Source organism: Bufo gargarizans, chromosome 7 (assembly GCF_014858855.1).
Source record: "Bufo gargarizans isolate SCDJY-AF-19 chromosome 7, ASM1485885v1, whole genome shotgun sequence".
Classification (NCBI taxonomy): Eukaryota; Metazoa; Chordata; class Amphibia; order Anura; family Bufonidae; genus Bufo; species Bufo gargarizans.
Window position 1 is genome coordinate 99,803,274 of NC_058086.1, and position 23,104 is coordinate 99,826,377.

The window sequence follows — 23,104 nt, forward strand, 5'->3', positions numbered from 1 at the left end:
GATTCATCAGATGAGGGTTCCCATTCCTCATCCGACTGGGTCAGAAGCCTGTAGGCCTCTTCAGAAGAATACCCCCTGTTTGACATTTGGGCAACTAAATTTAGGGGTATTCCCTGAGACTACCCAAGAAAAAAAAACAAGCCTGTCTTACAAATGGGAGGCTAGCGAAGTACCGGAGGCCGCTGCGGTTGATAAAAAATATCAAAACAGATTTTTTTATCGCCGCAGCGCGTGTAAAGTGAATGTGCAGTGATCAAAAAAAAAAAATTTGTCACTGCGGTGGGGCGGGCGTGGGTGAACGCACGTGTGGGCGACCGATCAGGCCTGATCGGGCAAACACTGCTTTTGGGTGGAGGGCGAACTAAAGTGACACTAATACTATTATAGATCTGACCGTGATCAGTTTTGATCACTTCCAGATACTATAAAAGTACAAATGCTGATTAGCGATACGCTAATCAGCGAATAAGGGACTGCGGTGCGGTGGGCTGGGCGCTAACTGATCCCTACACTACCTAACCAAGGGGCCTAAACTATCCTAAAACCTAACAGTCAATACCAGTGAAAAAAAAAGTGACAGTTTACACTGATCACTTTTTTCCTTTCACTAGTGATTGACAGGGGCGATCAAAGGGGTGATCAAAGGGTTCATTGGGGTGCAGGGGGTGATCTGGGGCTAGATTGTGGTGTTTGGTGTACTCACTGTGAAGCCTGCTCCTCTGCTGGATCCAACCGACGAAAATGACCAGCAGAGGAGCAGGGAAGCCATATAACAGATCATATTTACTATTATGATCAGCTATATGGCTTCTGATTGGATTTTTTAAAAATCAGCAACCTGCCAGCCGCGATCATTGGCTGGCAGGTTGCTGACGAAATACTGCTTTAACTTTTGTCTCGCGAGATGACGCACGGATGCGTCCAGGAGGAGTAAATCAACCACCTTCCGGACGCATCCGTGCGTTAGGCGGTCCGGAGGTGGTTAAAATTGGGGGAAACTACACTTAAGATATACTACGAACACACAATACCATACTTAGGAGCTATCACGGTAATGTTTACTGATCTAGATGAGTACATACAGTATGTGTATATACAGGCACATTAACTCCTATATATTCAAGGGAGCGGCCTATAGTGCACACAGTAGATCTGACTGGGTACCTATGATATTTAAATCTGTAGCTTCTGTATAATATCTAAAGTGAGGAGTCGGGTTGAGGTATAGGATGTGATATATAACTAATGGTAAACACTGCTCTCACCTTCAGCGTAATATATTCAGCCTCCCTATTCTCCAACACCCCTACTGCAATGCTGAACTCACTCACTGCTAGATCACATTAAAATATAACTGATGCTGCCTAATACATATTCAATTTGTCTGCTCACACTGGCTAAGGATCAACGGTGGCTCGACGCGTTTCTGGTGAATCCGCCTCATCAGGAGCCTAAGTGTTATTGATGCCAGATTGGTGTGATTATAACAGACAGACAGACATGAAGCGAGCATGCAACCTCTCACATGTGGCAGTGATCCCTGCCCCATAAATCCATGCCTCTTTTAATGCATGACAATATCCTGGTAGCCTTAGAAACAGCTGATTGACATGGTATGCTGTAATTTAATCTACCAACTATATGGACACCCAAATCCTTTTCTATAAGTCACTCTCCCAGTGTTACATCCCCTAGGACATATAAGGCACAGATGCATACATTTACATTTTTCAACATTGAACCTTGTGGCGAAACCAACCTCGCCACTTGGTTTTGGAGTGGCCTGTTTACCAGCCTCATCAGCCAGGCCTCATTTGTTCACAAAGGACTTGGACTAACTTGAACCCCTGGTCTATGTGTATTGAAAAGGGTGGGACATTGTATACGTTGAGTAGGGAGGTCTGTTCCATTGTCTCTCTGTGTGTATTGGCGATGTCCTTTGTCCTGTGAGATAATTTAATTACTTCTCGGTTGTCTCCAGGACAGAGGATTTTGTGTATTCGCCTGCCTGTGATAATTGCATCAACCCAGTGTGAGGTAATTGTATCACGGGCAGAGGGGAGGATTTTGTGTGGGAGTGTCTGAGTGTTTTGTACGTGGTTATTGGCTGTTTTTACAAAACCCTGTGGGTGGAAATCTTGTTGGAAGATGTGTATAAAATGCGTGTGTGTTAAAATAAAGAGGCTGCTTTATACCTTCATGAAGTTTTGGCTCATGTTTGGGGAATGCGATAATTACACTCTTGGGGATTGCTATATCACAATACTCCCCTGAGTATAAGCTCTTGTAAGAGCTTGTTCATGGCTCCTGCTCTCTGGATGTAGGAGAGGTTCACCCACTGGAAGTTGAAGCCCGGCCTTGGGTCCAGCGTGGGTGGAGGACGGTGAGACCCCAACCTAGCTGCGCCGGTTCGTGGGGTCTGCAGTGTGTAGGGTGTCAAGTGGAGTGCTTGGAGTCCGCGGAAAGCACTAGGAGCATCTATCAATGGAGGTACCCGGTCGGGGTGCCAGGAGATCCGTTACAAACCTCATTTGCCAAGTTGATGCCCAATCACTCAGAGTGTTCAAGTCAGCTTGCATTTTATGGACCTCTTCCATAGACTGCACAGTGTTACACAGCTTAGTGTCATCTGCAAAAATAGTTCTATTAATCCCGTCCTCAATATCATTAATTATAAAAAAATAATATAATAGAGGACCCAGCACTGAACCTTGGGGTACACCACTTATAACCCTGGACCATTCTGAATAGGAATCATTGACCACAACTCTCTGGACACAGTCCTTCAGACAGTTTTCAATTACAAACTATACTTTACAAGCCTAAAGACCTTAGTTTACCTATTAAATGTCTATGAAGGACAGTATCAGATGCATTTGCAAAATCCAGAAACACTACATCCATAGCCGCCTCTCTGTCAAGGCTACTACTCACCTCCTCATAAAAACAAATCAGGTTAGTCTGACAACTTCTGTCCTTGGTAAACCCATGTTGGTTATCACTTATAATATTATTTACAGTCACATACCCCATCGCCACCACATTCGCCTTGCGCCAATCACATGGCACTGTACCAGTACCTAGAGATTCTTTTAAAAATTATAAACAGGGGCACAGTAATGACTGAGCCTTGTTACCATTTGCCTTACTTAACTTATCTTGGACCATATCTACTGTTAGCCAATTGAGTATATTACTGGATGCACTAACAGCTTCAGCACCACAGCTATCAGCTCCTTTCTCTTCATTTGTATATACAGAGCTAAAAAACTAAAACTCTGCTTTTTCCTTATCTTCAGTAGAGATGTCCCCAACTATTCGTCGGCGAACAGTTCCCGGGGAACATTGCTTGCCCGCGTTCGCCGCGGCGGGAAAACATATGCGATGTTCGGTCCACCCCCTATACGTCATCATTGAGCAAACATTGACCCTGTACCTCACAGTCAGCAGACACATTCCAGCCAATCAGAATACCCTCCCTCCCAGACCCTCCCACATCCTAAAAAAAAGGAAGGACGGCAGCCCTCAGATTCATTCTGAAGCTGCAGTGTTAGTTAGAGCAGGGAGAGTGCTGCTGCTGCTGAATTAATAGGGAAAGTGTTAGCTAGGCCAGTGTTCTGTGTCCACTCCAGTCCTCAAAAACTCATCTGCTGTAAGGACAGCATCCTGACAGCACCCCAAAAAGCCCTTTTTAGGGCTGGTACATCAGTCTGCTTTTATTTTTTCTATATATATATTGCAGTTGCCTGCCCGTGTGTGAGAGGCCACAGGCCCACAGACTGTACTGTGTGCACACCACTCATATAGGGTGGCACAGTACCTTGCAGATAAAAAAGTAGTTCAATTTTTCCTCTGTAATATAATTGCAGTTGCCTGCCAGTGAGTGTCAGGCCCACTGACTGTACTGTGCCCACTGCCCACCACTCATATAGGGTGGCACAGTACCCTGCATGCATAGTAACATAGTAACACTAATCTAAAAAAAAAAAATAACAGGCAGAGGCAGGCCACCCCGCAGGGGCAGTCGTGGTGCTGTGATTTCCTTTGGCCCTAGAATAATGCCCAGTGTTCAGAGGCCACGTACCCTGAACTCGAAAAATTCTGAGGACATAGTTGACTGGCTTACACAGGACACTCAATCTTCAACAGCTTCCGCTCGGAACCTTGACGCACCATACTCCTCCATCTCAGCTTCGGGCACCTCTCAAGTTACCACTTGCCCGCCCGCCGCCACCACCAACACTAGCACCACAGCTGCTTCATTTGATCCATCAGAGGAGTTATTTACACATCAGTTGGAAGAAATGAGTAATGCACAACTATTATTGCCAGAGGATGTAGATAACAGGGATATATCTCAGTCAGGCAGCATTAGACACATGGACGTATGGTGTGATGATGATTATGTTGTACCCGCTGCTGCTTCCTTTGCTGAGTTGTCAGATACAAGTGAAGCGGTTGATGATGACGATGTGTCCGTGGATGTCACATGGGTGCCCGCTCGAAGAGAAGAACTACAGGGGGAAAGTTCAGATGGGGAGACAGAGAGGAGGAGGAGACGAGAGTTGGAAGCAGGGGGAGGTCGTGGCAAGGAGCTAGTGGCACAGTCAGACAGTATGTATCGGCACCCGGAGTCAGCCAGACAGCACGCCAATCAACGCATGCTGTTGCAGTCAGTGTGGCATTTTTTTTTGTGTACCTCTGATAACAGCGATGCCATTTGCAACCTGTGCCAAAAGAAACCGATTCGTGGGAAGTCCAACACCCACCTAGGTACAACTGCTTTGCGAAGGCACATGATCTCACATCACAAACGCCTATGGGATCAACACATGAGTACAAGCAGCACACAAACTCAAAGCCACCATCCTCCTCCTGGTCCAGCATCTTCAGCCACGTCAACCACTGCTGTCCTTCTTGCCCCCTCTCAACCACCCGCCACTCCGCCTCTCACCTTCAGCAGTTCCTGCTCATCTGCCCACAGTCAGGTGTTTGTCAAGGAAATGTTTGAGCGCAAGAAGCCAATGTCACAGAGTCACCCCCTTGCCCGGCGTCTGACAGCTGGCTTGTCGGAATTCTTAGCCCTCCAACTTTTACCATACAAGCTGGTGGAGTCTGAGGCCTTCAAAAAATTTGTAGCTATTGGGACACCGCAGTGGAAGGTACCCGGCCAAATTTTTTTTTCACTAAAGGCAATCCCCAATCTGTACTCTATTGAGGAAAAGGAAGTCATGGCATGTCTGGCACACACTGTTGGGGCAAGGGTCCATCTGACCACTGATACCTTGTCTGCAAAGCACGGTCAGGGCAGGTATATCACGTACACTGCGCATTGGGTAAACCTGCTGACGGCTGTCAAGCATGGAATGCGTGGCTCTGCAGAGGAGTTGGTGACACCGCCATGACTTGCAGGCAGGCCTGCTGCAACCTCCTCTACTCCTCCTACTCCATCCTCTTCGCTAACCTCCTCGACTGAGTCCTATTCTGCTGCTGCGTTTTGCTCCACATCAACTGCACCCCCCCAGCTCCCCAGAGGCTATTCCATATCCCAAATATGATAGTGTCACGCTGTCTTGGGGTTGACTTGCCTGAAAGCAGAGAGTCACACCGGACCAGCACTCCTGTCTGCCCTGAATGCACAGGTGAAGTGGCTGATCCCGCACCAACTGGAGATCGGCAAAGTGGTGTGTGACAACGGAAGCAATTTGCTGGCGGCATTGAATTTGGGCAAGTTGACACATGTGCCGTGCATGGCACATGTGTTGAATCTGATTGTACAACGCTTTGTGTATTAGTACCCAGGCTTACAGGACGTCCTCAAGCAGGCCAGGAAGGTGTGTGTCCATTTCAGGCGTTACTACACGGCCATGGCGCACTTTTCCGATATTCAGTGGCGAAACAACATGCCAGCGAGAGGCTTGATTTGCAACAGCCCGACACGTTGGAATTCAACACTCCTAATGTTCGACCGCCTGCTCCAACAAGAAAAAGCCGTCAACGAGTATTTGTATGACCGGGGTGCTAGGACAGCCTCTGCGGAGCTGGGTATTTTTTTGCCACGTTACTGGACGCTCATGCGCAATGCCTGTAGGCTCATGCGTCCTTTTGAAGAAGTGACAAACCTAGTCAGTCGCAGGGAAGGCACCATCAGCAACCTCATCCCATTTGTTTTCTTCCTGGAGTGTGCCCTGCAAAGAGTACTGGATCAGGCCGTAGATGAGGAACGGGACATGAATAGCTCGGCATCCATCCTTGTGCAAATGGAGTCTTTCATGCTTTCATGCCTGTTTAGGGACCCTCGTATAAAAAGGCTGAAGTAGAATGACCTGTACTGGGTGGCCACGCTACTAGACCCCCGGTATAAGCAGAAAATGGCTGAAATGTTACTGAATTACTGGAAGTCGGAAAGGATGCAGCAGTTCCAAAACAAGTTAAAAAGTATGCTTTACATAGCGTATAAGGGTGATGTCACAGCACAATGGGAATCTAACAGGGGAAGAGGTGAAAGTAATCCTCCTCCTACCACGACCACGCCGGCAAGGACAGGATGCTTTACAGACGTGTTGTTGATGGAGGACATGCAGAGCTTTTTAAGTCCTACGCATCGCCACAGCCCTTCGGGGTCCACCCTCAGAGAATAGCAGACTACCTCGCCTCAACTGCATATATCGACACTCTGAGGAGCGATGAACCCCCTGACTATTGGGTGTGCAGGCTTGACCTGTGGCCTGAGCTATCCCAATTTGCAATAGAATTTTTGGCCTGTCCCGCTTCAAGTATCCTGTCAGAAAGGACCTTCAGCGCAGCAGAAGGTATTGTCACTGAGAAGAGAAGTCGCCTAGGTAAAAAAAGTCTAGATTACCTCACCTTTATTAAGATGAATGAGGCATGGATCCCGAAGGGACTGACAGTGGGGGATGCATTTGACTAAAAAAGGCCTGATGAGATGCCTTTGGCTAAAAATGGTTCCCAAGCTGCTGTATTTAATCTCTGCATGCTGGATGACTTGTGTGACTTCTCCGCCACCAACTAGGGTTCAAGCTGCAATGTTTTAGTACACTTTCTGCCTGGAAAACATCCAAAGCGGCTGCTACAATACCTAATTTTTCAGGCATGTGTACATGCCTAATTTTTCTGGCCTCTGGTGCTGCACTTTGGCTGCAAAAACAAAACAAACAAAAAAAGGCACATACATGTGTCAATTCCCCTTTTGTGATCGTTACCTTGTTGTTGTGGTGAAGGGGCTTGCGTATCACAATGAAGCGATCACCTCTATGAGTGTGTTGGCAATGTTGGCACACCCCAGATGTTAAGGTAGTTGCTTTATTGTGAACAGACCAAAAGCGATCGGCTGGATAATTTTTCATAGAAAAAACATTAATTTTCTTTGTGATCATCTAAGGTGATCATTAAAGCCTACTAGGCCAACAATGGGCCCACACTGCAGAATCATTGTTTTCTGCGTCACTTAACTGTCACTGAACTACCTCAGCACGACTATAGGCTTTAAAAAACCGCCATTGCCTGCAATCTAACGAACTTCCCAACTATTGACAACTCTTTGCGGTTGTTTGCGGTGCGTTAAACGGGGAGTTTGGTCTGTCACTGTGAAGTTGGCGTAACCAGGCTCGGACTGGCCCACAGGGGTACAGGGGAATCCCCCGGTGGGCCCCTGAGCAAGGTGGGCCCCTAGTCTCCCACCCCCTGCACAAGTGACACATAACACATTAGACTTACTGCACTACATACTTATATTCAATGTACAGCACCTCAACCAGCCTATACTCATAAAAAAAAACTTGTTTATTATATTTGAATGTATCTGTATGGTGGGCCCCCAAAATAAATTTTACTGGTGGGCCCTAGGTACCCTAGTCCGACACTGGGCGTAACCCTTACACTATCTGATCGAGACAACATCATACCTGATCATATACACACACTGGATGTTTTAAAGCACGCTATTCCAAACAATTTAGGAATGTTAAGTGAATTATGCCCTTTATGGATTAAAACCCGACTCTGCGTCAACTACGTAATTTTCCATGGGAGTTTTGCCATGGATCCCCCTCCGGCATGCCACAGTCCAGGCGTTAGTCCCCTTGAAACAACTTTTTCATCACTATTGTGGCCAGAAAGAGTCCCTTTGGGTTTTAAAATTCACCTGCCTATTCAGGTCTATGGCGGTTCGCCCGTTCGCGAACATTTGCGGAAATTCGTGTTCGCCGTTCACAAACAGAAAATGTTATTTTTGCGACATCTCTAATCTTCAGTAAATAACCCCCCTTTAACATTATTTAGGAGACCTACCTGCTCAAACCTTGTTTTTTTTAGCATTTATATATCTAAAGAATGTTTTGGGATTTGTTTCTCTGTTTTGCTACCTGCTGTTCGTTTTGTATTTTTGCAAATTTCTCCTTTTTTTTACAGATTTTTTATAAGCCCTTTGTAAACTTCAAAGACTACATCTGACCCCTCAGATTTGTATTTTTTAAATGCCCTTTTTTGTCATTTATTGCCCTTTTTAGCCGTTTATACCTGTTACCTAAAGGAATAATTTTTTAGTGCAATTACTCAATGTGTATTTAAAGCAATCCCATTTATCCTAAGTATTATGTGACAGTAGTTGCTCCCAGTCTATGCCCTGAAAAGCTGCCCTTTGCCCAGGGAGATTAGCCTTTTTTAGCATTCAGTGTTTTTGCTCTGCCTGACAGTTTGCTTCTTACAGTTTAGGGGGAATATAATTATATTGTGTTTACTATTACCTAGTGTTTCTCGGACAGTAACATTTCCAACAAATTCTGCATCATTAGAAATTACCAGATCCAACAGAGCATTTTCCCTAGTGGGAGCTTCTACAAAATGGCCCATAAAGTGGTCCTGCAGCAAGTTGAGGAATCTTCTCCCCTTTGTGGTTAAGGCAGAATCAATGTCTGGGAAGTTAAAATCTCCGATTATGATGACTTTACCAGCCTGTGCAGCCCGCTCTATTTGTCTATACAGCTAAACTTCTATCTCCTCTGTGATGTTAGGAGGTCTATAGATTACACCAAGTATTATTATTTTTAGAGTTTATTTCCCAATAATTCCACCAATAAGGTTTCAACTTCCTCACCATCCGCACCCACAAATGCCTCTTTCACATTTGTCTTCAGATCACTCCTCACATACAGGCAAACGCCACCTCATTTTCTATTGACCCTGTCTTTCCTATATAGTGTAAAACCCCTCAATATTAACATTATCATTATGTATATCTAAGAAAAAAATAAGCTTTGATGTGTGTATACATAAGTGATGAAAATATATCTGACCTTTGATTTGTATCTGGCATATTTTTACAGTTTTTTTTCCCTTTACAATCTACATCTCTTTGTTTTAAAGCTGGGTGGTAGGATCAAGTTGCTCCACTTAGAATACAAAGAACCAGCAGATTCTGCTTCCTAAGGGTATGTCCCCACATTGCAGAAACACAGTAGATTTGAGATGAGGATTTTCATGTAGCAAATCCACATCATTGTATAATACCAGCACAGTGAATGATATATTAAGAAATCTCATCCACATTCAGCTAAAATAAAAATCTGCATTGTATATTGACCCATGGTGCAGGTTACAAATCTGCAGCATGCCAATTGTGCTGCAAACTCTACTGTGGATTTTACCCTTTGTAGTGAAGGTGAAATGAACAGCTACTTCCCCAGCCAAAAACAACCATGTGCAGTAGTTGAATGCAAAGTTTTCTGCTTCATGTTCCATCCTGTGTGGACATACCCTAACCATGTCAGAATCACTAAGAAGCAGAAAAAAAGATTATGATGATGAACCAGTATAGATGTGAATAAAACACTAATTCTAACACGATTAGCTGTTGAATCATGTCTGTATTGTGTTTGTTTCTGCTTCTTTCTGCACTTCCTCCCTCCAATTCCACCTCGCCTCTCTATAGACTTGTATTGGAATTATATCATTTGATACTTAAATGAACAGGAAGCCTGTCTTGGTTTTAACAAATTTGAGAATTAGTTTTGAAATGGGGGCAGCTGATGACTTCCAAACAAGGGACTTTCCAAGCAGGTTTCTTATATGCTCCTGTAATATTGATTTATGCACAATTGTGTGAAAGTACTGTACAGTAACAATTTAAATATAGCAGCTTGTCCACTGAATATCACAAAATGCCAATACTTCTTGTTAGCTCATTATTATTAAAGGCATTTGTGCCTGTTATGAGGAGAAATTTACACATGGGTGATTGTTACAGAAATGTATTCATACATCTGAATAATAGAAAAAAATATGTTCAATTCCCTTTAAAAATAACAAGACTTAGGCCCCTATTATACTGCCTGATGTTCGGACACATTCATCAGCACTTGTTTCCACTGGCCTGATCACACAGGCTGATGCAAACTGAATGTGGGAGAAAATTATGATTACACTCATCGGTAATTGGATTTTCCAGACCCCACGACAGCACCACAGAGAGAGAGGATCCGCCTCCAGGGACAGGAAACCTGCAGAATAAAAAGTTGGAGCCTCTCTCCCACCTCAGTGGTTTACAGAGCGTGAGCGTGACTCCAACTTTCAGTACCTTCTTCCCAAACAGAAGACAGAATTCAGTTGGGGCCAATAGTGACGGTAGAAGGAGAAGACCATGTGGCAGCCTTACAAATTTGCTCAATAGAAACATTAGCTCTTTCAGCCCATGAGGTAGAAAGATAGAAACTGTGCGAGTAGAGTGCTCTTTCAGAGAAAGAGGAGGAGAACTGCCAGAAGAGGTGTAAGCCAGGGATATAACTGTCCTGATCCATCTGGCTAGTGCAGTGTTTCCCAACCAGTGTGCCTCCAGCTGTTGCAAAACTACAACTCCCAGCATGCCTGGACAGCCTTTGGCTGTGCGGGCATGCTGGGAGTTGTAGTTTTGCAACAGCTGGAGGCACACTGGTTGGGAAACACTGGGCTAGTGAACTCTTTGAGGCCACTCTAACCCTTATTCATGCCAGAAAAGAGAACAAATAGCGCAGAGGACGTCCTCCAATCCTTGGTTACCTCTAGGTAACGTAAAATACATCTCCTCACAATAAGGAAGTGAAAAATTTTCCTCCTGGCTTTTGGGTTTATCAAAAAAAGTTTAAGGACTATCTCCTGGAGTCTGTTCCACCTGGAGGGAACCTTAGGTAAATAGGAAGGATCTGGTCAAAGAACTACCCTATCATCTGGGATGGACATAAAGGGAGGATTGATTGAGCCTGAATTTCGCTGACCCTTTGCGCAGAGGTTAAAGCCACCAATAGGACTAACTTAAAGGTAAGGAGCTTCACTGAAAAAGAGGTCAATGGTTCAAAGGGAGGCCTAGTCCAAGCATTTAATACTAGATTTAGATCCCACGGGGGAACCCTGGGCGCTTTTAGAGGAGTAATTCTATCTACCACCTTAAAGAACCTTATCACCCAGGGGTCAATGGCAAAATTTAAACCAAAGAGGGCTGACGGTGCCAAAACCTGAACTATAAGGCTGCTTTCACACTAGCGTTCGGGTGTCCGCTCGTGAGCTCCGTTTGAAGGGGCTCACGAGCGGACACGAACGCAGCCGTCCAGCCCTGATGCAGTCTGAATGGAGCGGATCCGCTCAGACTGCATCAGTCTGGCGGCGTTCAGCCTCCGCTCCGCTCGCCTCCGCACGGACAGGCGGACAGCTGAACGCTGCTTGCAGCGTTCGGGTGTCCGCCTGGCCGTGCGGATCCGTGCGGATCCGTCCAGACTTACAATGTAAGTCAATGGGGACGGATCCGTTTGAAGATGCCACAATGTGGCTCAATCTTCAAGCGGATCCGTCCCCCATTGACTTTACATTGAAAGTCTGGACGGATCCGTCCCAGGCTATTTTCACACTTAGCTTTTTTTTGCTAATATAATGCAGACGGATCCGTTCTGAACGGAGCCTCCGTCTGCATTATTATGAGCGGATCCGTTCAGAACGGATCCGCCCGAACGCTAGTGTGAAAGTAGCCTTAGAGTGTTCTTTGCTAACCCCAGAGACAAACCCTTCTGGAGAAACTCCAGGGTCTGCATGACCGAAGTCCCAGAGGGCAAGGAATCTGCCTTGATCCTTAAAAATTCTAAAAAATAAAAGCATAAATGGAAACAGTCAGCTTTCCTACTTTTTAGTAAGGTGGATACTAGGGTTTCCAAAAACCCTAATCAATAATGACCTCCCAAATCCCAGGCCATAAGATACAGACACTTGACATTTGGATGCACCGCCCTCATACAGTCCCGCTGAGAGTCCGCTATAATTAGAAATTCGTCCAAGTAAGTTAGGAATAGAATGTTCTCTTTCCTTATAAATGAGGCTACTTATGCTATCAGCTTCGTAAATATTCTGGGGGCCATAGAGAGGCCAAACGGAAGCGTCTGAAACTGGAGGTGGCGAGTACTTCCCTCAACAGTCACTACATCTCTGAAGAACTGCTGATGCAAAGGGTGTATGGGCATGATCATACGTGTCTTTGAGATCTAAGACTGCCATAAAACAATTGGGATACAATAGATGAACTGCTGATTTTACTGTCTCCATTTTGAATTTTCTTAAAAGATGATACATGTCCAGTTGCTTTAAATTTATAATCGTGCGGAAAGAGTTGTTTGGTTTCTTTACCAGAAATAGAGGAGAGTAGAATCCCTTTCCCTCTTCTGCCACTGGAACTGGAATCAGAACCTCCTTCCCTGATAGCTCTAAGACTTCTACTTCCATAGCAGACTTTCCTAGTAATAAACCCTGAGCCTTTGTGACATAAATCTCTGAGGGGGTCTTGAAAGAAAATCTAAACGTAAAACCTGTCTTACAAGCCCTTGGACCCATTTTCCTGCTACTTTTGACCAGGCGGGAAGAAAGAACCTCAGTCTCCCTCCCACACCACCCGTGGCATCATTGCTGAGGTGGTTTCTTAGGCTGGGAAGAGGAACCTACAAATAAGAAGCCTTTACCTCCAAAACCTTTTGATCTAAAACTTTGGTTTCTGTCACTATTCTGACCTCTTCCCCGAACTCTGGATGAGGAACGAAAGGCACGTCTGGATCTCGAAAAAGAAGTCGAAGAATAACCTGGAGAAGGCCCAGGAAACTTCTTTTTCCTATCCGCAGCTTTCTCCAAAAGGGAATCTAAATCAGGCCCGAACAAAAATTATCAAGGAATACTGCACAATCTTTGTTTTGAATACAAATCACCCCTACAGCGGACCACTCTTAGGCATCTTGGGTATCCCTTGCCCCTTAGAAGGTTTTTATGAACTATGTCCCTCTTATAGAGAAAGTAGTCGTGATGCCAGTTGCAGTTGAGCAATGAGGACATGGCGTCCCCTTTGTAGATGGTAGTGTTGGTACCCAGATGCAGGATTGCCAGAGTGGTGTAGAGTGGCCTACAATCTCTCTGAAGGTGTTGTATGCACCCATCACAGTGTTCCCACCTGGATATCCTTGGATCCCAGACGTGGTGGTCAGTTGGATCCCAGACGTGGTGGTCAGAAGCAGTACAAAAAAGGGGTTGTTGAACTTGGGTAGTGAATAAGTAGAATAAATGGAGTCCAGACTTTGTATTAATGTTGAACACAACTTTACTTGAATAAATGGTAATCAAAACAGTTTCCAGACATTAACTTGGTCATCATCAGATATTGGCTTAAGTTCTGGCAGGCAAACACTTCTGCAACAATTTTTAGCTTTGCTATGCTTTAGCCATCTCAGCTCTGCTATGTTAGCTGAGTTAAATAGGAATTTTCCTCCTCTGCTGGATCTTTGCTTAGCTGTAGTCCGTCTCTTACTTTAATCCTAGGAACTTCTTCCTGGCTTCAAGCTCACTTTGCTTGGTTATAGGCAATGCAAGCCCAGGAAAGGACATGCAATCATGTAGACTTCCCAGGCAGGCCCAGCAGAGCAGGCAGTGCTCTGCTGGCCGACACACAGCCTCCCCTTACCGGGGCTACTCTGAACTAACTCACTCTAGCTGAACACCTCCCTCTCTAGAGAGGGCTGGAATGGAACAGAGAGGTTCCAAGGAAACTAGCTCTGCACAGATTGCCACCACCTGCTGGTGAACCAGGCACATTACACTTTAACAGTTACAAAATCAAGAAATACATACACACATTGCAGGAAATGGCAATAAATATATATGAGATGACACTTGATGCACCAACCAAGACAGTGGGGGTACAAAAGAGATGGTAATGACACTTTGGAGTATTGCACCCCCTTTCCAATTTTTAACTAGAGTGATCTGCAAGCTGAATTGGAAAGGGAGGATGTTTGTGCCACCAGTTTGACCGAATCCACTGAAGCATTTGCTGTAAGGTGGGCAAGGAGGCTAAAATTTGATCTCTAGGACACTTTTCCCTAATCTGACATTCTAATCATTCCAACTAGATAATTAATGGATCTGGCCGTAACAGTGGTCACGACATTCGGTCTAAACACGGAAGCCGCTGCTTCCCATGTGTTCTTGAGACAGAAATCTACTTTTTCATCGAATGGGTCCCTTGGAAACCCCATATCTTCGAGCGGTAAGGAAGACTTTTTAGAAATCTTTGATATAGCTATGTAAATTTTGGGTGCTTCATCCCAAGAAGAAGAGGCATCTTCTTCAAAGGGATACTTTCGCTTAAAACTTTTGCGATAAAAACCTTTTTATCATTTTTCTCCCACTCTATTTATGAGGGCCAATACAATTTTATGCAATGGGAAATATCTTTGCCTCCTTTCCTGAAGTCCCTCAAAAATTGAATCGACTACAGATTTATCATCTTTAACATCTTCTAAATCCAGATTAGAATGAATAGCTTTCAATAATTTGTCAGTATCTTCCACAGGAAATAAAGCTCTACCCCCCATATTATCTTCAGAGGATGAGGAAAAATTGTATGTTTCCACTACTTCCTCACTCTCCACTGTAGAATCCATATCTGATAATTAGCTTTCTGCAGATCTTGTCTGACGTTGACAGGATCTCAAGGAACTTTTTACCTCTGACCTAATGTGTTTTTATACTCTTTAGAAAACTTGGGGATTTCTCTGCTACTGTCTTGTCTATACATTGTTGGCAAAGCTTCTTAGAATATGAGGAAGATAACACACATTCTTTATTCTTTCTTTTAGGCCTTGTCTAAAATAAAGAAACCACAAAATATCAACACAGTATAATTTGTTGGGCACTTACCCATTCATTCCAAAACAAAAAAGGTACCTAAACAAGGCTCTCCCCTTCTACCAGATCAGGCCTCTTTTCCTCCTCCACTGCATCCAGTCAGGATAATCTTATAATGCAAAGAAGAGCAGATCAGGGGGTTAGGATTTGTCTCCAACCCTCACATAGTGGACCTAGGAAACAGAGGAGGATAAAGATATTATATATACTGTATATATATATATATATATATATATATATATATTATACAATATAGGCAAGCAGGAGTACCAGCTGTCTCAGAATCTTGGTGAGTGCAGACACATCCACCGGCCACCATGTGCTTTTTTTTAAAATACTGCTCCTGCCCCCTCCCTCCGGAAGGACTGCGAGTCCTGGAACGCACGTCCCGCTTCTTCCTGAAACCGGAAGTGCCTCGTGTGGAACGCACGCTCCGTTGGAAGTGGCGTCCACCAGAATAATCGCCCATGCTTCCTCTCCTGTTTGGACCACACGCTGAGGGGAGGCTCCAGAAGACATGCTTCTCCATGGATCTGGGCCGCATGTGGTGGAACGCAACACCCCCCTGGGGCTGCTTCCATTGTTCATCTGAACTCCAGACATTGTGTGGCCTCACTCCCCTGGAGGAGCCCATGCACCTGTTGCAAGAACCAAATGGAAGCCCCGGACAACCACTGGCTCCTAGGGTCCTGCCGGCCCATCATCTGGGTGATAGAACCCAGGTATACTACCACCTAGCCCTCCAGAACATATCTGGGACTTCCAGACTAGCGGTACTAACCTGAAAATAAAACTGCAGGTCTCCCACTCCAGGGACAGGAAACCACTGTGGTGGGTGTCCCGCGGATCCTCCCTCTCTGTTGTGCTGTCGTTGGGGAAGGAAAAATAATTGCTACCTAAGTAATTCCTCCATTCTTTTCTATTCATTATCGTCAGCACATTCCTGTTTACACAGGTAGATGTGCTGTCACTGGATGCTCTCTGCAGGTAATCAGCACCGCTGATAACTCTCCCCAAGTTCCACAGTAACCAGCAGGCATGCTATGTGGGGGTTTATACCACTGTCTTGCTGGCAGGCATACTTCATTCTGGGCTGTGCTGCCAGTGTCCTGCTTTTTAGTAATTGCGCAGGCTCCTGGAGCACCGATCAATCAGGGGAGAATTCAGGATTCAGCATCATGACATCATAGGTCATGTGGATTGATGCCCCACATGATCTGTAAAGCACTCCATTTAAATAGGCAAATACTGGCTACAGTTTCCTGTGATTAATGTATTTTTCATACCCTATTACACCTTGCCTGACAATTTGGACTTGATTTCCTGGTTTTGACTTCCTTGCTTGGTACGTATCTGTTTTCCGTTTTCTGATTTGGCTTTTGACTGGATTCTCCTGCTATTGATGACTGCTATATTCAGTGTGGTTGTTTTCTCATTCTGGTTTTCTGACCCACCTAGTCGGTTATCTGATTTCTGTACGTTTATTATTTTTTACTTGCTTTTTTCCCTGTAGGCCCCTATACTTAGTAAGGAAGGGACCACCGTCCAGTTGTGGGCCATCATCTCGGGGTGAAAATACAAGCAGATAGGTACATTGGTCCAGGCAGTTCAGGGCATCACTGATCCCTATCACGACATGTGCTGCTGATAATTGCACCTTTTATCCTGATGAAAGATGCCCATCAGCTGACAAATTAGCTATTTGATCGTTGATTGGCTTATTAACTGCCTGATTATACAGCCAATTATTAGTAATGAGCATTCGTATGAACACTTGTCCCTGATAATTGGTCCAAAAATTGTGCAGTGTAATAGGGTCTTTACTAATGATTTTTTTTTTCACAAGACTTTGTTCATCATTATATCAAACATTATTTTTTTTACAATTTACAGAAAAACAGACAAAAGGGATAGATATTTCTAGTGATAGAATGGAAGAGTCCATGAGTAAACTTCTGGCCAATAAAGGTAAGAAACAAGATAATGTTTTAGTGTTGGAAGTCCAAAAAGTTATTGGTATTTCTACAGCATGGTACCATGGTGTGAATAAAAATGACCTTGTATTATCTGGGACAGATTACATTTCATTTTGTTTCCATGTAACATGTTGTTTTATGCTGTACCTATAAAAGTGTTTTATTTCTGTTAACTACCATTAAATGTAGTTCACCATTTCTTGATAAGTTGTGTTTTGAGCCTGTTGGCCCAGAGCAAAATTACACCTGTGTTTTTTTATTTTTATTTCTAAGACTACCACAATTGTTTTAGTTCTTCTATTGGGATGAATTATCTAAAATTGAAATTTTAGCACATATACAGGGAATGCCCAAGTTTTATTTACTCACACAACCCTTTCATCTGTGATTATTTAGCCTTCATATTTTATTGCTACTTGTTTTACACATGAATAGATTTTTTTATATATATATGAGCACAGCCAGGCGAAGATCACAAGATGTTTTAGCTAGTACTGTGTGTTACTTTGCTGCAGCCATCCATTAATATCCATCCTTAACTTGGCACTTAAGCCCAAATTAGCAATAAAATCAATCGCTGTAGCTCCGTGCCCACAGCTACCAGAGGTAGCTGAGGGCTCGGGGCAGTGATCAGAGACCGTGACAAGCGGTCTCTGATCACGTGTTTGTCGTGATACACTTTATCATGGCGATCACAGAAAATGCCAGCAGCGGAGCTGCCCGAACTAAACTTTCTCCCTCCTCTCATGTAAGAGAGGAGGGAGAAAGTCTCCGGGTGCAGCGATCGGGTCCCCCAGCGCTTCTGGCCCTGAGCTGGGTCCCGATCCTCACCCCCCACCCCCCTTACCATCAAGAAAGATGGCGGCGGCCCAGCGAATGCGCAGACTGAAAGCCGGCCGCCACCGCTCACCGCTGCTCACAGTAAGGTCTCTCTCCTCAGGAGAGGAGAGAGAAGTACAAATTATGCCCCGATCGGGTCCCCCAGCACCCCGATCGGGGCAATATGGCTTCCAGATATGTTTAAATAAAGTTATTAGGGCGCCCCCCCACATCTAATTATTTTTTACAAAATGGCGCAGACATGCTCACTGGTTACTGTGCTGAAGATCTGCCTTCAGCACAGTTACCATCAGGGACCAATAATAATGTGCTTTGTAGGAAAAAATTAATTAAGTCTTTAACCACTTCAGCCCCGCTAGGTGAAACCCCCTTCATGACCAGAGCACTTTTTACACTTTGGCACTGCACTACTTTCACCGTTTATCGCTCGGTCATGCAACTTACCACCCAAATTAATTTTACCTCCTTTTCTTCTCACTAATAGAGCTTTCATTTGGTGGTATTTTATTGCTGCTGACATTTTTACTTTTTTTGTTATTAATCAAAATGTAACGATTTTTTAGCAAAAAAATGACATTTTTCACTTTCAGCTGTAAAATTTTGCAAAAATAATGACATCCATATATAAATTTTTCGCTAAATTTATAGTTCTACATGTCTTTGATAAAAAAAAAATATGTTTGGGCAAAAAAAAAATGGTTTGGGTAAAAGTTATAGCATTTACAAACTATGGTACAAAAATGTGAATTTCCGCTTTTTGAAACGGCTCTGATTTTCTGAGCACCTGTCATGTTTCCTGAGGTTCTACAATGCCCAGACAGTAGAAAAAACCCACAAATGACCCCATTTCGCAAAGTAGACACCCTAAGGTATTTGCTGATGGGCATAGTGAGTTCATAGAAATTTTTATTTTTTGTCACAAGTTAGCGGAAAATGATGATGATTTTTTTTTTTCTTACAAAGTCTCATATTCCACTAACTTGCGACAAAAAATAAAAAACTCTAGGAACTCACCATGCCCCTCACAGAATACCTTGGGGTGTCTTCTTTCCAAAATGGGGTCACTTGTGGGGTAGTTATACTGCCCTGGCAATTTAGGGGCCCAAATGTGTGAGAAGAACTTTGCAATCAAAATGTGTAAGAAATGACCGGTGAAATCCGAAAGGTGCACTTTGGAATATGCGCCCCTTTGCCCACCTTGGCAGCTAAAAAGTGTCACACATGTGGTATCACCGTACTCAGGAGAAGTTGGGGAATGTGTTTTGGGGGGTCATTTTACATATACCCATGCTGGGTGAGAGAAATATCTTGGCAAAAGATAACTTTTCCCATTTTTTTATACAAAGTTGGCATTTGACCAAGATATTTTTCTCACCCAGCATGGGTATATGTAAAATGACACCCCAAAACACATTCCCCAACTTCTCCTGAGTACGGCGATACCAGATGTGTCACACTTTTTTGCTGCCAAGGTGGGCAAAGGGGCACATATTCCAAAGTGCACCTTTCGGATTTCACCGGTAATTTTTTACACATTTTGATTGCAAAGTACTTCTCACACATATGGGCCCCTAAATTGCCAGGGCAGTATAACTACGCCACAAGTGACCCCATTTTGGAAAGAAGACACCCTAAGGTATTCCGTGAGGGGCACTGCGAGTTCCTAGAATTTTTTATTTTTTGTCACAAGTTAGCGGAAAATGATGATTTTTTTTTTCTCTTTTTTCCTTACAAAGTCTCATATTCCACTAACTTGCGACAAAAAATAAAAAATTCTAGGAACTCGCCATGCCCCTCACGGAATACCTTGGGGTGTCTTCTTTCCAAAATGGGGTCACTTGTGGCGTAGTTATACTGCCCTGGCAATTTAGGGGCCCAAATGTGTGAGAAGTACTTTGCAATCAAAATCTGTAAAAAATGACCGGTGAAATCCGAAAGGTGCACTTTGGAATATGTGCCCCTTTGCCCACCTTGGCATCAAAAAAGCGTCACACATCTGGTATCGCCGTACTCAGGAGAAGTTGGGGAATGTGTTTTGGGCTGTCATTTTACATATACCCATGCTGGGTGAGAGAAATATCTTGGCAAAAGACAACTTTTCCAATTTTTTTATACAAAGTTGGCATTTGACCAAGATATTTTTCTCACCCAGCATGGGTATATGTAAAATGACACCCCAAAACACATTGCCCAACTTCTCCTGAGTACGGCGATACCAGATGTGTCACACTTTTTTGCTGCCAAGGTGGGCAAAGGGGCCCACATTCCAAAGTGCACCTTTCGGATTTTGCAGGGCATTTTTTACACATTTTGATTGCAAAGTTCTTCTCACACATTTTGGCCCCTAAATTGCCAGGGCAGTATAACTACGCCACAAGTGACCCCATTTTGGAAAGAAGACACCCCAAGGTATTCCGTGAGGGGCATGGCGAGTTCCTAGAATTTTTTATTTTTTGTCGCAAGTTAGTGGAATATGAGACTTTGTAAGGAAAAAAGAAAAAAAAAGAAAAATCATCATTTTCCGCTAAATTGTGACAAAAAATAAAAAATTCTAGGAACTCGCCGTGCCCCCCACGGAATACCTTGGGGTGTCTTCTTTCCAAAATGGGGTCACTTGTGGCGTAGTTATACTGCCCTGGCAATTTAGGGGCCCAAATGTGTAAGAAGTACCTTGAAATCAAAATGTGTAAAAAATGGCCTGCGAAATCCGAAAGGTGCCCCTTTGCCCACCTTGGCTGCAAAAAAGTGTCACACATCTGGTATCGCCGTACTCAGGAGAAGTTGGGCAATGTGTTTTGGGGGGTCATTTTACATATACCCATGCTGGGTGAGAGAAATATCTTGGCAAAAGACAACTTTTCCCATTTTTTTATACAAAGTTGGCATTTGACCAAGATATTTATCTCATCCCAGCATGGGTATATGTAAAATGACACCCCAAAACACATTCCCCAACTTCTCCTGAGTACGGCGATACCACATGTGTGACACTTTTTTGCAGCCTAGATGCGCAAAGGGGCCCAAATTCCTTTTAGGAGGGCATTTTTAGACATTTGGATCCCAGACTTCTTCTCACACTTTCGGGCCCCTAAAAAGCCAGGGCAGTATAAATACCCCACATGTGACCCCACTTTGGAAAGAAGACACCCCAAGGTATTCAATGAGGGGCATGGCGAGTTCCTAGAATTTTTTTTTTTTTTGCATAAGTTAGCGGATATTGATTTTTTTTTGTTTTTTTTCTCACAAAGTCTCACTTTCCGCTAACTTAGGACAAAAATTTCAATCTTTCATGGACTCAATATGCCCCTCACGGAATACCTTGGGGTGTCTTCTTTCCGAAATGGGGTCACATGTGGGGTATTTATACTGCCCTGGCTTTTTAGGGGCCCTAAAGCGTGAGAAGAAGTCTGGAATATAAATGTCTAAAAATGTTTACGCATTTGGATTCCGTGAGGGGTATGGTGCGTCCATGTGAGATTTTATTTTTTGACACAAGTTAGTGGAATATGAGACTTTGTAAGAAAAAACAAAAACAAACAAAAAATGTCCGCTAACTTGTGCCAAAAAAAATGGCTGAATGGAGCCTTACCGGGGGGGGGGGGGGGGTGATCAATGACAGGGGGGGGTGATCAATGACAGGGGGGTGATCACCCATATAGACTCCTTGATCACCCCCCTGTCATTGATCACCCCCCCTGTAAGGCTTCATTCAGACGTCCGCATGATTTTTACGGATCCATGGATACATGGATCGGATCCACAGAACGCATGCGGACGTCTGAATGGAGCCTTACAGGGGGGTTATCAATGACAGGGGGTGATCAGGGTAATCAGGGTGATCACCCCCCTGTCACTGATCACCCCCCCTGTAAGGCTCCATTCAGACGTCCGCATTATTTTTACGGATCCATGGATACATGGATCGGATCCACAGAACGCATGCGGACGTCTGAATGGAGCCTTACAGGGGGGTTATCAATGACAGGGGGGTGATCAGGGTAATCACCCCCCTGTCACTGATCACCCCCCCTGTAAGGCTCCATTCAGACATCCGCATGATTTTTTACGGATCCATGGATACATGGATCGGATCCACAAAACGCATGCGGACGTCTGAATGGAGCCTTACAGGGGGGTTATCAATGACAGGGGGTGATCAGGGTAATCAGGGTGATCACCCCCCTGTCACTGATCACCCCCCCGTAAGGCTCCATTCAGACATCCGCATGATTTTTTACGGATCCATGGATACATGGATCGGATCCACAGAACGCATGCGGACGTCTGAATGGAGCCTTACAGGGGGGTTATCAATGACAGGGGGTGATCAGGGTAATCAGGGTGATCACCCCCTGTCACTGATCACCCCCCCTGTAAGGCTCCATTCAGACATCCGCATGATTTTTTACGGATCCATGGATACATGGATCGGATCCACAGAACGCATGCGGACGTCTGAATGGAGCCTTACAGGGGGGTTATCAATGACAGGGGGTGATCAGGGTAATCACCCCCCTGTCACTGATCACCCCCCCTGTAAGGCTCCATTCAGACATCCGCATGATTTTTTACGGATCCATGGATACATGGATCGGATCCACAAAACGCATGCGGACGTCTGAATGGAGCCTTACAGGGGGGTTATCAATGACAGGGGGTGATCAGGGTAATCAGGGTGATCACCCCCCTGTCACTGATCACCCCCCCTGTAAGGCTCCATTCAGACGTCCGCATGATTTTTACGGATCCATGGATACATGGATCGGATCCGTAAAAATCATGCGGACGTCTGAATGGAGCCTGACAGGGGGGTGATCAATGACAGGGGGGTGATCAATGACAGGGGGTGATCAGGGAGTGTATATGGGTGATCACCCCCCTGTAAGGCTCCATTCAGACGTCCGCATGATTTTTACGGATCCATGGATCCATGGATCCATGGATCGGATCCGTAAAAATCATGCGGACGTCTGAATGGAGCCTTACAGGGCGGTGATCAATGACAGGGGGGTGATCAGGGAGTGTATATGGGTGATCACCCGCCTGTCATTGATCACCCCCCTGTAAGGCTCCATTCAGACGTCCGC